The 14,217-nt window shown below is 39.1% G+C and overlaps 1 protein-coding gene across 7 annotated transcripts in view; it reads right to left on the bottom strand.

Annotated features, from left to right (window-relative positions):
- Nucleotides 1-14,217, bottom strand: part of cnc (cap-n-collar) — a 455,033-nt gene that overhangs the window by 420,137 nt on the left and 20,679 nt on the right. The gene's annotated exons all lie outside the window — the stretch shown is intronic.

A 14,217-nucleotide genomic window follows, 5' to 3' on the forward strand; every position in this document is an offset into this window, starting at 1 on the left:
TGTACACTAAGCGAACAATTCACCCAACAGCTTCAACATTTTCCTTTTCAATTGCATTCCAATAGATGAAACAGTGCTGATTGAGGACAGTAGAGAGAAACTGCATGAACTCGTAAAATAGTTTGAAACTGGTTGCAAGAGGAGAAATATGAGATTAATTATGATTAAGTATGAACAAGTGTAAGGTAATGGTAAATGAAAACCAGGAAGATAAGTAATGAATGTTGATATAAAAGATTGAAGAATGGCAGTGGCATAGGCACTTGGAACTAAATATAGTGGACATTGGAAGAATGAGAGAGAAAAGTCATAGAATAGGTGAAGCAAAAGGGAAGCAAGATGCGTGCAAAAGAATGGAAAGAAACCAGAATTGCTTTGGAAGCCAAGATGGGAGTGTATGAAACGTTTTGAGCATCCTACTTCTTTCCCTATTTCAACTATGCTGTGATCTATGCCTTTTAAGCTCCATCCATCATCTACTATATTTACTGCAAAATGCTTAAATGAATCAGCCACTACCATTCTTCCATTCTCTTTATAAACACTCATTGCTCCATCTTCCCAGTTTCCACTTACCCTAACCTTACTCTTGTTCACATTTACTCTCATCTTTCTCCTCTTACAGCAACTTTCAAACTTTTCATAGTTTCTGCAATTTTTCTTCATTGTCCCCAGCAAACAGTATAATATCTGCAAACATTAAATTTGCATATGACATCAAACTACTGTAGGTGTAAATGCAGCAGACCCAGGTACAGTGAAAAGTTTAGGAAATGATCTAAAGAAAATAGGAGAGTGGTCAAAAAGATGGCAAATGCTATTTAACTTGGATAAGTGGTCAAAAAGATGGCACATGCCATTTAACTTGGATAAGAGTAAAGCGTTACAAATAGGAACAAACAACCCTCATGCCAACTACACACTGCTTGGGGATGACATAAATAGTGTAGAACAAGAAGAGGACCTTGGAGTCATTATTACCAAGGACTTAAAATCTACAAAACAGTGCATGAAAACTGAAAAGAAAGCACAGAAACTAATGGGATATATAAAGAGCCAGTTCAAATACAGAAACAAGGAAACAGCGCTGCAGCTCTACATATCAATAGTTTTGGTCATCAGCACTTAGAAAAGACATAAATAGATTAGAAGGGGTACAAGCAAGAGCCACGAAGTTAATTCCATCCATCAAGCAAATAGGTTACCAAAGATGACTAGAGAGCCTAAACATATATGGCTTAGAAACACGATGATTGCAAGGACAACTGGTAGAAACACTCAAAATACTGAAAGGCATAACAAAAGCAGACAGTACCTCTTCACATTAAATGAAAACCAGACAAGAAATAATGGATGGAAACTAGAACTGAAGAGATACAACACATCTCATTGTGGGAACTTCTTTATATACAAGATATGTGACATATTGAATAAACTGCCACCAGAAGTTGTAAACAGCAACAGTGTGGAAGAGTTTAAAAGAAAGCGAGACAAAATCATTAGAACACTGTGAAAAGTAAGTATATCTTAGTTTAACCAGACCACTGAGCTGATTAACAGCTCTCCTAGGGCTGGCCCGAAGGATTTGATTTATTTTTACGTGGCTAAGAACCAACTGGTTACCTAGCAACGGGACCTACAGCTTATTGTGGAATCCGAACTACATTATAGCGAGAAATGAATTTCTATCACCAGAAACAAATTTCTCTTGTTCTTCACTGGCCTGTCGGAGAATTGAACTCGCGACCATCAGAGTGGTAGTCGAGAACGGAACCTGCTCACCCAGCGAAGAACTACAGTAAAACCTGCTCCTAGAGATAAGTGAGCACATGATGTCTCCTGGATGAACTAATACGTCTTTGAGACATCCTAATCCTTGTAACTCCTTGCAACCCATAGAGCATTCAAACCAGAATTAAGAAGGACCTAGTAAAGGCAGTCCCCGGATCCATTCTTACGCCGCATCATAAGCCGAAAATCGTCATAAAACGAAAAATCGTTGAAAATCATAAAAAATCCTAAGAAAACCTTGCTTTTAATGCTCTGGGTGTACTGAAAACGATGTAAACTGCATTTTTATTGAGTTTTTCATCAAAAAATACTCAAAATTTTTATTATTCTGCTGTTTTGGAGCCATATTTCTTCTGTCGGATCAGCATACGACATGCTGTAACTCTATAACATGCGTCGTAAACCAAGAAATAATTTCTGATGAATGTATCTGAAAAGCGTCGTAACCTCGGAACATCGTAAACCAGACCCGTCTTAACCCGGGGACTGCCTGTATATTCCTTGCACAGCCCAGTTTTTCCAGATGACAACTGGAACAAAGTCTGGGCCTGTTACAGTTTGGGTCCATGGTAGATCTAATCCTGAGATTGCAACTGTAGGATTTAACAGAGTCTGCCTCTCACATGCCAGGAGAAAGCTTTGTGAACACCTTCATCTGAGACTGGGAAGATACTTTGTCCAAGGACCTGGAAGGGGTCTCTGGCAAACAGGCCAACCTGACTCAATCGTACGAGTGATAATACACAGGGATGCCTCCTTGACAGGTTGGGGAGGCCATTGGGAGGATTGTCAGTTAAAGGGAAGATGGTCACCTGCTCGGAGGGAGTGTCATATCAGCTTCCTGGGGCTATTGGCTGTCTTTCCATCTCAGAATACTGAAACTTCCAAAAGGGACTCACATTTTGTTCGTCCATCGCAATGTCTTCTATAAAGAGCTTAGGCTCATGCTGAGCTCCTCTCAAGTCCGTAATTCCTAACATGCTTCCACAATCTGGAAGTGGACCAGTTTGCCACATGCGAGAACCATCAACTTCCAGTGTATGTGTCTCTGAACCTGGACATTCAGGCAATAGCAAGAGATGCAATCGCATAAGACTGAAATAAATGGAGGACGATATACCTTTTTCCATCATTGTCCCAGATTTTGAAAGCTTTAAACAATCTACAGACCCAGCTTTCAACAGAACAGCTTGCCTTGTAGCCCTGAATTAGCTAAATGGTCACTGGTTCCTTATTTCTTCAATAGACAAAAGAATAGATTATACTGCCACCCACTGTTCTATCCCAAACAGAAGGAGGGGAAATCATCTATGCATCCTCCTTTCTGAGTCATGACCTCCACATTGAATTTTAAATCTAGTCTACTGTGAAGATTATTTGCCTAACATTGCTAGGTGCTAAGTGCAAAACTACAGATTTCATCTATCCAACATATCAGTCCGTATGGGAAATATGGTTAGATTACCCCCACAACTGAGAACCCAGTTGAAATCTGTTAAAACAGTTTTACATTTTATTATCTTTTGAAGGTCAAGCTCCATGCTATTTCAACAATCATGGCAAACAAGGCAGCATTGGTGGAACCCTTGCCTTATGGTTTGGAATTTATTCTTATATAGAAATTGTTAATTCCATTCTCCAGTCTTTTACACTGCAAAGGCCAGCACCTGTAAAGTTTTGCGTTGGTACTGTTCTCAGCTAGCACTCTGCTGGGCCTGCGCTCGATTCTCCGACCGGCCAATGAAGAATTAGATAAATTCATTTCTGGTGATAGAAATTCATGTCTCGTTATAATGTGGTTCGGATTCTACAATAAGCTGTAGGTCCCATTGCTAGGTAACCAATTGGTTCTTAGCCACGTTAAATAAATCTAATCCTTCGGGCCAGCCCTAGGAGAGCTGTTAATCAGCTCAGTGATCTGGTTAAACTAAGGTATACTTAACTTTTTTTTCCATTACCTGGTCCCTGAATAAGGTTAAGACTCCTGTCGTCCCTTCAATTCAAGGGCCCAATACATCTACAACTCATATGCTGCAAAAGGCAGTCTTGACTGATTTGGCATCAGGAGCTTAGATTAGCATACTGGGCTCTCTTAGACAAGGATAACATTTCACCACTCATCCACCTAGTTATCATTTGCTGTTGTCTTCTAGCCTACCATTCCTGACCAAGAATGAGGGCTTTTTGAAGGGAAAATCTCCTTATTTTGATAGAGGAACTCAGTATTTCATATAAAATATTATGCCTGGTTAAAGCATTCAAGGTTTACCTAGATGTCACTGCAAACATCCCTGATGGTTCTATTTATCCTAAACCTTTGCACAAACATGCCACTCTCTCTACATGGACTGAGAATTATTTTAGTGGCCCTCATTATAAAGGCAGACCCTCACTCCTTTCCTAAGTCGAGAACATTGTTAACTTTCTTCGGAAATGTTTCCTTTGAAGAAGTCTTCGAGTGTATGGAGTGGTTATTAGAGACAGTGTTCCTTAACTCGTGAAGATGCAATAATTCTGCAGCCAGACCAGACACAATTAGGTAAATCACTGTAGAACCACAATGGATAATACAGTACCATCTAGTGATTATTGCTGGGTCGTTCACATGCAGCATCAGAAAAGTTACATGAGGTAAAATAATGTTCTGTAACAATGCAAAATGGATTTTGTTGAAACAGTGTGCATTTCCTTACTGCTTATACACTTATGAGCAAGAATAAAAAAAAAAAAAGGAGACAGACAGCACTGAGTACACCTTCTATTAAGCAATTTCATAAACTATATGAAAACTTATGAGGTCACCCTAAAATGTTTTTTAATTAATTCCAATACTAATCATTTCTGGCACTATACTCTGGACGTGATGTATTGTAGAGCCCAAGTCTTTTATTTCAGCATCCACAATATTCATTGCTGACACTACATCCATTAGCCACAGCTGCTCTAAGAGAACTGACAGATTTTTTGTATGGCTGCTCTATGAAAACTGACAATGACATTCTTTGAAACAAGTCTGTTTCAGCAGTCACCTTCCCAAGGCGTCACACCTGGGACAATCAAGAGACTAGAGCCATAAGAGCCAGGAACCACTGATGCTGGGGCCAAAGAGAATTTATAAGAATCATTCACCTGTTTCATGATGCTTGACCTTGACTATGATCTGCAAAAGGAGTCCAAAAGGAAGGAAAGTATGCACATTTTTCCTTACCATACTGGCAGTGTAACCATTTTCCCCAAGCTACTGGATATGGCTGGGGAGAGCACACACCCACATATTTGTGTTACAGAAGTCTTTAAGGTGAGTTGCAAACTGCCAAAATACTGAAAGACAATTCTGAACACAGGATCAAGAACTTCCCACTCAAGACATTATTGGTTACAGTGTCCCCAAAACAAATCTTAAGACTGTTATCACCTTATGCTCCTCCACCCAAGTGCAAAACTCCACAACTAAGCAATACAACAACTAGTGGGCGCCACCCTGACTCCTGAGCTAGGTAAGCAATCATGTTTTCAAACATAAACCCATTGCTTTGGCCCTCTAAGGATGTCAAGAATGGTAGAAGACCGAGGACAATGGCACAAAATTCTCATACAATGATGTATGAATATTCTTCTGGGGACCACACATCCCTTTTTGAATTACCAAACCAGTTCCCTTCCCTGATTCAAGATCTCCATAAACATTTGGAATTCTCATTCCAGTAGAAAAAACGGAATGTTCTGGCACAGGCTGTCTTTCTCTCCACTAATGAATACTGTATAATGTAGTACATCATCCATCACTGGTACTTGATGTTGTATGGCAAGGATGAAGCCTTCCAGCACCTTGCCAACTAAAGCTGAAGGGAGCATATCTTGAATCTACAGAAGAGAACCAACTTATCTGATGACACAGTGTTTAATCACAACCTGCCATGACTTGGCAGATGGGCAAATTACTCAGGGAATGGATGAGAGCCAGCTCTAGCGATACATCTCACCTTTCAGCTAACACACTACCTCCTGAATGGTATTCAGACATCCCCAGGTAAGTGGCCTTCTTCGATAGGACCAGGTATGACCTCTCATTTGATCTATAGTATCAGCACTCAAGGAGTACTGATACTACAGTACAGAAGTAGTTAGCAGATGTGAAAATAACACAAGAGAGCTAAATCACCAAAGATCTTGGTACACTAATTATTATCATTATCCTATTAACCATTTAATTTGGTGAATCATTAATGGAAAACTACTGAATATGGTTACTATTAAAAACATACAAAAGAAATATGATGGGAGATAAGCAATCCAGAATTTCTTGACAATTTACAAGCTACTACTTCAAAATTCCTGCAGAACTGTGGAATGTTTTCTGAATGGTAAAATAAAACTGATGGAAAGAACAAAGAAAAACTAATGGAATAAAATCAAGAAAATAATAAATCATAAAATATTTCTTAATGTTCTATGATACAGATGGAGACAAAAATTATACCCAGTATGTTTTAAGTCTTTAATCTGGCTGATATGCAAGGGAAGATAAAGGAGGAAACAATAATGGCTATTGCCCAGGTAAGTTTTGATTTTCACAAACTCAATTGCAACACATAACTTCATGTGTTTTATTTATCAAATTATATGGCCTTCAATCTCTTCTTCCACTGCTTCCACTCTTGCAGAATGGGCATAAAATAACCAAGATATAAAAATCCTGAAAACACACAAACAGTAAATCAATGCTGTTTGATGCTGGTATTAAATACTGTATGCACAATAACCTGTAGAAGACAAGTGAAATGCTTCTTCTCACAAACACAAAAACTAAAATGGTATAAATATCAACTAAAAAAAAAAGAAAGTAACAAAAGGCACATAAGAGGGTAACGGTAAATACGAGAAAAAGGTTGGCATAAAGTTATAACTTTCCCAATTGCAAGATGCGAGAGTGAAGTGGAGAAGTGGTGCATGCTATATAATTACACAATAGAATGAGGGATGCTGTCTAGCATCATCTGAGGGTCCAGGCTTGCACAGAATGACTGTCTTTCCCAGATATCAATAGTGAAACTAAGACATTTCTACATAAAAATATGGCATCTTACAATTTTTGGGGTTGTAGTCACTATATATTTGCTAATTCCTGTCTAGTTTAAACACACTTATGATACAACCTATTAATTTTATCTGATTCATTTCCTAAAGCCGGTATCACAATTACTAAGGTCACTCATGCTCATCCAATAACCCATGGCAGATTTTCCTGCTGTAAATAACTTGATGGTTATGTTCTTTAGCATAAATTTCTAGCTACACATTCAACTTTTGCATTTATGTAGAGAATGTTTGGGTTCCCTCCTTACAAAAGCTTTTCATTCATATATTTATATATAACTTCCCCTACTGCCTAAATTACAATCTTAATAAACATATTTGCTGGCAAATCTGATTGATAAGCTATAAGAAGCACCCAGTTTTGGAGAAAATACTCCAGAAAAAATAAAAATAACCCCCTTTTTTTCCTGACCATCACAGCTTTCATCATTGTAGATTATATAAAAGATTCTTCCCCCAGTATTTCTAGGCATGTTGGGTGGTCTGCCCTTCATAAAACATGCTTTTTTCTGATTTAAAGTATAAGTATAAAGGCTTATGCCTAACTCTATGACTAGTGTAAGCCTAGCCTATCCCCTTCACATTTTTCCTATCTCTATTTAGCCTATCCTCTTCACAACTGTACTATCTCTATTTCTGAAGTGGCATTTGTTTCTGATACCTTAATTTTATACCTGTTACATATATATTTTGGTAATATGGTGTCAAACTGCATCATATGTGCCTGAGGTTATGCAGCTGTGCAAATGTTTGTCTGTCTCCAAGCCTAACCATTCTTTCTCTCTCACACACATAAGAGGCATTGATACAGATGAGGCTTTTGTTGATATTTAGCAGCACTCTTATTATTTATGTGGTGTGGTATAAAAATAACTTAAAAGACCATTACACCATCCAAAATATAATAGTCTACTTTAACTTGCAAATGCACCGAACTCTTGTTAGTCCGAAAGCAATATCTCTCTCTCTCTCTCTCTCTCTCTCTCTCTCTCTCTCTTCTCTCTCTCTCTCTCTCCCCTCTCTCTCTCTCTCTCTCTCTCTCTCTCTCTCTCTCTCTCTCTCAATGTATACTACAATTTATCGCTTACTAAAATATTTTGCATTAATACAAACAGTCAAATATACATATGGTTACAAGGCAGACTTCATCATGTAGACTAAGAACATTCAACATTATTGGAAATAGGTTGCAGGCAGAAGTTGTTGATGATTAACAACACAACTTCCATTACGAACATACTGATCAACACATAATAGTAGTTGACAACTACTGAAGCTAGTTGCTTATAGGGTATGCTATATGCATTGTTACCTTGAATAATGTTTTCTGACAACTGACAGCAGCAAACACAACTCACTGTTCAGTGGAAACATATGTCCAACGCTAATGATCGAGGTTTAAAACAGTTAAAAGCTCATTGCTGATACAAAGATAATCTATATATAAAAACCCTCATAATTAGACATCTGTGTTAACATCTGAAGGCGGAATTTGTTACTCATCACTAAAACCAGTTGCTCTCAGCCTAAAAACTAAATCTGTAAACTTGACATTTATAAAATAAAGCAAACTGTGAATTTCCTTGGCCTCTTGAAAGGAAAGTCATTTTATGTCCCAGTAAATACAAAGTGGGAATTTCTTGTTACTTACGGTACTGAAACCATTGGCTTTGTTTCTTCCTCAATAAGCAAGAATCTTCAGAAAAAATCTGTCTCATGCACTGATTTAATCATAAAATTCAAAGAAAAATCTAAAAGTTACACATTCATTTATACATCGAAAAACTCAGGCAACAAAAGACGACAAGAAGATGCACGGAGGTACACCAGTTCTTGTTAATTCTACTGTCACAACCTCTTTGTGAAGCATGTAGTCTTTGTTCATGTAGTCTTTGTATGTTACTAAAGCAATAAAATTACTAACATGCTTTAAAACTGACAACAAAACATCCAACTACAGTACTAAAGCGAGGAAGAATCACCTACATACAAATATTCCGCAGCTTAACAGTAGCCTCATACCCATAAAAAATAAGTTCATTTACAAACCACTAACCACAACATATTTCAATCACATTTTGCTTCTTGGTATCTACTGCATTTTTTTTATTTTAATGTCTATTGCCCAGTTTCAATCATGCAGTTGCTAGGTCTTCCTATCTTCCCTCTTCCCACAACTTCAAAATGATAAAACTTTCTTCCCCCAACAACATATCCCTTCTGTTCTTGTGACCAAACCTTTAGTATGTATAATATAATTCTTAATCTTTCAACCCTCTTTATTTCAAGTATACTGTACATAAAATTGAAGTAAACATTAAATAATGCATTACCTATTTAGGACTTACTAGACACTCCTTTCTTCAACAGCATACACAGAGTACTTGCTAACTACATTGTTTCCTTTGCTCTATGATTTACTCCTCTCAGTGAACCATCGTCCATTAAAACTTGCCACCATAATACTCCCACCCTTCCAAAAATATGTTATTTTCATAATAAAATTAAAGTGTCAAATATACTTACCAAGTAATTACATAGCTATAGTTTCTAACTCGCGCAGCAGCCTTTATTTAAAAAACCGCGGTAGCACTTCAATAGTTTAGCGTAGGTGACAAGCCCCACCCACAAACGGGAGTAGTGGAAACGGCTTAGCAGAAAACCTCATTCTGTTTGTGCCCTTTGTCCATGAGAGGGGAGGTGGGAGGGCTCCGACTCTGTAATTACTTGGTAAGTATAAAAGAAACTTAATTTTATTATGAAAATAACATTTTCATATAAGTAACTTACCAAGTAATTACATAGCTGAATCCCACAATGAAATGGGGTGGGATACATGGACATATTCTATTCCAAAACATTAAGTTACGGTAATGACTTTGAAATAGAAAAGTTGCTAGCATTGAAGCAATGCTTGTCGTTTCCTTACCTGGTAAGAGAGCTACTGCAAGTAAATACTGCCTCTGGTTGGTGCTCACTCATCTTAACCTGTAGTGGCATGGTGGTATAGCCATGGAGCACCTCTACTTAGGTGGGAGCTTTGCAGCGAAGGATACATCCAATGGCTAATGAAGCTTACAAAAGGTGCCAATCCCACAATGCTTTCACCTACGCTGCAAACATCACAACCCATCCACTGAGACTGGTGGTTACTCCAGGTACACTATATCCCCAGGTTCCCAAAAATTCAACACCCTACTTCAAGACGAAGAGACAGTAGGAGAAAAAGAAAGATTCCTATATTTCCTCCCCAAATACCATGACAGCCACTGATAATGGCCCCAAGGTACTGCAATTTCAAACACTGTCTCAACTTCTTTCAAATAGTGAGACGCAAAGATCGGTTCACACTTGCAGTAGGCCGACTGCAGAATGGAAGTGAGGGACATATGTGCCTGAAAGCTAATAAGGTAGAGACTGTCCTGACGTCATGAGCTTTCTTTTTAAAAAGTAGGCAAAATGTCCTCCTGAATCAGAATGTGCCTCAGAAATTAAGTCTTTCACGAAGAAGGACAATGTGTTCTTAGTTAGAGGGAGAGATGGGTTCTTGACAGAGCACCTGAGGTTACTGGATGGTCTTCTGATCTTCTCAGTCCTGTTCATGTAATACCTTAAAGCCCTAGCAGGGCAAAGAACTCTTTCTTCTTCGCCCGGGCCAAGGTATCCGTTAAGGTCTTAATGGAGAGAGAACAGGGCCAGGGCTTGGAAGGGTCCTCGTTCTTGGGTAAAAATCCAAGGGTAAAGTAGCAAACTGCATCTCCTTGGGAAGAAACCTGCCTTCTATCGATGGCTTGGAACTCGCAATATGTTAGCAGTAGCCAAGGCCACAAGGAAGAGAGTCTTCTGAGTAAGGTTTCTCAGAGAGGAGGAACGAATCAAAAGAGGGACCTATAAGCCACTTCAATGCTACGTCCAGGTTCCAGGAGACCAGATCTTCCTTTTTTGCTTAAACGTATCAAAAGACTTGACGAGGTTGATTAGATCTGGGATAGACGCAAGACTCAGGACCCCTGGGTTTAAACAATGAGCTAAACACAGCTCAATACCCCTTAATGGTGGAGGACGAGATTCCTAGATCTCCTCGGATAAAGTAGGAAACCTGCAATTTAGGTCACAGACGTCTCAGAAGAAGAGACGTTGAGTCTGAGACACCAGCTTCAGAAAATCGCCCACTTATCCAGGAAGACGTGGCTAGGAAATCGATGCCTGCATCTTGCAATAGCCTCTGCAGCGCATCTTGAAAGCCTTTACGCTCTGACAAACTTCCGGACAGTCTGAAGCCTGTCAGGGTAAGAGCGGACAACCCTTTGGTATCGCTTAAAGTGAGGTTGTCCGAGTAGACACGGTTTTAGGGGAAGGAGCCTCGGAAAGTCCACCCACAACCGTAGCAGGTCCTGGAACCATTCATTTATGGGCCAGAACAGGGCTCTGAGAGTCATCATAACATTGCGATGAGCTTAAGATTTGTTCAGCACTTCCCTGACCGTGCTGAAAGGCGGAAAGGCTTAGTGGTCCAAGTGGGACCAATCTTGCAGTATGGTGTCTTCTGCCCATGCTAGAGGGTCCAAGGCTTAAGAACAAAAGAGAGGAAGGCGATGGTTCCTTGAGGTAGCAAACATGTCCAATGTTGGCCTGCCCCATAGTATCTCAGATTCCGATAGACCAGGAGATCCAAGGTCCACTCAGTGGGAAGGACCTACTTTTCAACAACTCAGTTCATCAACCAGAATATTTAGTTTGCCCTGAATAAATCAAGCGGCTAGACTCGCTCGATTTGATCTGTCCACAGTGTAAGGTCTCTTGCTGTCTGGCAGAGAGAAAAAGGTGAGTGCCACTTTGATTTCATATGTATGTTAGGGCTGTGGTATTGTCTGAGTGGACGGCCACAGTCTTCTTGTGAACTAGGTCGAGAAGCACTGACGTTGATGTGAAGGTTCTGTTTTTCCAGTGACCACGTCCCAGAAACTTCCTGGTTCCCCAAGAGGACCCCTCAACCTAGAACCAAGGAGTCTGAATAGAAGTCTAGGTCTGGACTCAGAGGATGAATGGCTTTCCTTCTGAAAATTACGTTGCGACTGCCACCATGCCGGTCCGACTTGATCTCAGAGTTTATGGGAAAAGCGTAGGTGTCCGGCTGTGTTTCCCTGTCCAAGTTGGCCTAGAGGAAGAATTGCAAAACTCTCATGAGAAGTTTGCCTAACTTGACAAACATCTTGATGGACAACAGAGTCCCCAGAAGGCTCATCCACTGATGGGCCAAGCAAGACAAAGGGGCTAGAAACCCGTGGACCATCTAAAGGTAGCTGGCGATTCTCTTGGCAGACGGAAAAGCCTGAAAAGTCAGAGTTGAGACTCATCCCCAAACAGAGTGACCATAAATTTGTTCATAAACAAGAGAAACAAAACCTCCTGTTACTCCAGATGCCTCAGAAGGAGTAAGACAACTACATTCCTCACCTAACCTATTCATAATGAAGCTTCATCTACAACAGATATATCTGCACACAATCAGAGGGGATAAAGACAGAACTACAGCATTGCTAGTTTAAATGTACAAACAGTTTTTTTAAAAAGCACATGTCTTTGCATCAAAGCAGGTGCCAAGAAAGGGATACTCTGCTACAATCTGAAAATAAACTTCAGCCAGATCAAGACTTAAAGCATAGTAAGAAAGAGAAAGTGTGGCCAATCTAAATGTTTACCTAATAGTGTAAAGAATGAGATTTAGGGAGCAGAGAATGACTGAAATGAGTGACCAGAGAGGGAAATGTATGAGGCAAGTTTGTACATGGCTAGGCTAAGGGAGGAAAAGGAGGAACAGGAACACCATCTAAACCAGAGCACAGTTAAAAAGGAAAACACAGAATAAGAGAAGACATCCTGTTCTTCAGGCCTTTGAACTAACTTTCCACAAATAAGGTTTTTTTTTTTTGCAAGATTAGACAAGCTGGAAGAAGGGAGGGAGAGGTGATGTAAGTGAATGCAGGCTGAGTGGGGGATGAACATTTATGGACATCCTTGTTTCTCTCTTTTATCTGACAAGTTTCTGAACAAAATCTGACATTCAAACCACTGAGATTGTGACCAAGACATGAAACATCCACTACATTGATTCCCTTAATTCAGGAGAATCTATTATTACTGTACTTTAAGATACAATTTTTGCACAGGTGGTCACAGGGGGTCTGGCCAAGACTAATATGACACATGGAAGAACTGCTAAACTGATCCTGCCTATACTGACAACACAAGAGGATCTCTTTCAAAAGGTTATACAGGTATATTTTTTGCCTCTGAACAGTTTCTGAACTGCAAAAAAATGTCAAAAGCTCAGGAAACTTGGACAGTTTCTGAGCTTCAAAAGGTAGTCAAAGTAAAGACTTCACACAAAACACTTGAATAAGACTTAAATTAAAAGCAAAAGTACCATAGTATGATAACTGTTTGATTTCTCACGAGATAAAACATCAGTCGCCTTTATCTCACCATTTTTTTCACTGATGAACCATGAGAGGAAAGTAAGAAATTACTTACTTCATTTTGGTAAGCATACCACAGAGTGAGGTCCAACATGACATAAAAAGAGAATGGGATTTAGCTAGGAAGCAACCAGTTTACAGTACAAGGCTAAGCTATACTTTATAATAAATTCAACATATATTGAAATGCAAATGGTCTAAATGAAGAATTCATGAACATGAGGTATAAAGGGGACGAAAATACTTCACAAAATGTGAAAAAGCAACAAGAAATGAGCGGGTGCTTATGAAGATGTCAAGCCTGCTAAGCAAACACTTATCAGGGAGGATGAGAGGTTAGTTTAATCTTGCCTGAGGGAAATCTCTCACCACCTTCTGAATAAACAGCTACCCACTATCAACCACAAAGCAAAGGCAATTTAAGGCAATGATTTTCCAATTACAAATGCAGTAAAACTCTGAAGAACATAACACACCTTTGTCTGCGGATTAATTCTAAAGAGGACTTTCACTTCAACTAAACAGTAACCCTTCTCAACATATTTTATAATTTTACAAGTTTCACTTTCATAAAAAAAATTTTCAAGATGTTCTTGAAAAATTACAAAATACTATATGCAATAAATTGTCATTATCCCCCATATAACATAACTTCCATTTCACCCATACACCTTTTTTTATGCCCATGCAAACAATTCTGTGACAAGCACTTTAAACCCACAATATCTCCTCTGCCTAAATCCAGAAAAACCTTACCATTTCAAAGTGAGTCCTCTTTCTCACTTTCTCAAAACTCCCTTTACACATACTGTATACCAATATTATAGTCAGTTTCTTTTCAGAATGTTGC

The sequence above is a fragment of the Macrobrachium rosenbergii genome, chromosome 19, assembly GCF_040412425.1.
Source record: "Macrobrachium rosenbergii isolate ZJJX-2024 chromosome 19, ASM4041242v1, whole genome shotgun sequence".
NCBI lineage: Eukaryota > Metazoa > Arthropoda > Malacostraca > Decapoda > Palaemonidae > Macrobrachium > Macrobrachium rosenbergii.